Here is a 1581-nt window from a genome sequence, read left to right on the forward strand (position 1 = left end):
CAGTAAAGTTCTCTAGAGCAAACTTCTCAGGAGGCCGCGCACTCCGGGTCGGGTTCATGCGTCGTGTGATCTGTCCCTCTGAGAAGGCCCGCCTCACTGTTTTCTTCCTAGAAGCTGAGGTCGGGGTTCGGACTGGGAAGAAATCTGGCATTGAGTTCAATTCTGCCAATAACTGAGCAAGCATGGCTTTGTTCTCCTTGATGTTCATGGTCCTTTTCAGCAGAGCATCTGAACTCTCCTGGCTCTCATCCCGAGAGTCGTCCTCAGACTCAGACGTAGAATCTTCCCTTTGCATCACCTGTCTACGGCCTTTCTTTCTTCCAAGAACTGCTTTTTTCTCATTCTGTAAGCGTGAGCTAGAAAACAGCTGCTCAGAACTGTTTTTATCTGGTTTGTTGGCCAGCTTCTTGGTGGGAAACTGAAAGGCTACTCGAAGACCAATACTACGTCTTCGAGACCTTCTTCTTCTTGGGGTAGCCTTATCTTCATCTTCCTCTTCCTCGCTCACCAAAGATGCTTTACCATCATCACTCAAATCTGACTCCACAAGCATTACTTCTGGGTTAGTCTTTCCATTCAGATCACTCTGTGTAAATCCTGCAAAATCCTCAGTCTCTGAGTCAGTGTCCTCTATAAAAATTCTTCTTAGCTCTTCAGTGAAGTATTTGGAATGAAAGTGCATATCCTGCTGTTTCCCTGACTCCAGTGAGTCAAAACTATCGCAGCTCTCCTCTGACGAGAGGGTTTCCATGGGAACATCACCTCGGAAGCCCACGAACTCTTCATCATCACTGGTGGCGTTAATGATATCAGCCACTTCTTTAGGGATCTGGTAGCGAGTCGCCAACTCCATTCTTCCTAAAGAGGCTCCAGTCTCCTCCAAGCACTCGGCCACGAGAGCCGGCCCTCGCCACGGGCTGGACGCACCAAGAACTCCCTGGGGCCGAGCAGCCGGCGCGCTCCCCGAAACTCTTTCTTTAGAGAGTGTAGAAACAGATATTTCCAGCCATATACAGACATATAAGAAATAGCGGTAAGATCAAGGCTAAAACACTGGAGAAACGTATATATCAAACTGCTCAGCTCTGTGTTCCTTCACCTTAGTAAGTTGCATCTATGTTTAGATTCATCGAGTTAGAAACACGTTTGTTCAAAAAGCTGCGTTTGGATATTCCTGATTGAATGGGAATATATGATGTAATGGGAAATATCTGGGTGTGAAACGAAAACGGAGCTATCTAGCAGAATGATGGTCAAAGCGTACATTCAACTTACAGAGTAAAACTAATGTGTGAATGTTGCAGTTCAGAAACCCTTTCTGTGGAGAGTGTAGAAACAGATATTTCTAGCCATATACAGGTATATAAGAATTAGCGGTAACACCGAGTCTAAAACAGAGGAGAAACGTATATATCAAGCTGCTCTGCTGTGTGTTCGTTCACCTTAGAAAGTTGCATCTATGTTAAGATTCATCGAGTTAGAAACACGTTTCTTCTAAAAGCTGTGTTTGGATATTCCTGAGTGAATGGGAGTGTAGGATGTAATGGGAAATACCTGGCTCTAAAACAAAAACAGAGCTAT

General features: G+C 45.0%; 1 pseudogene across 1 annotated transcript; it reads right to left on the reverse strand.

Moving 5' to 3' along the window:
- Nucleotide 1: 1 nt before the first annotated feature.
- LOC116548071 lies at nt 2-932 on the reverse strand (annotated as a pseudogene). The gene has a single exon (XR_004267296.1). The product of XR_004267296.1 is annotated as a cell division cycle-associated 7-like protein pseudogene (transcript).
- Nucleotides 933-1581: the final 649 nt, after the last annotated feature.

Source organism: Sapajus apella, unplaced genomic scaffold, assembly GCF_009761245.1.
Source record: "Sapajus apella isolate SASKATOON/1434 unplaced genomic scaffold, GSC_monkey_1.0 scaffold6746, whole genome shotgun sequence".
NCBI classification, from domain to species: Eukaryota; Metazoa; Chordata; class Mammalia; order Primates; family Cebidae; genus Sapajus; species Sapajus apella.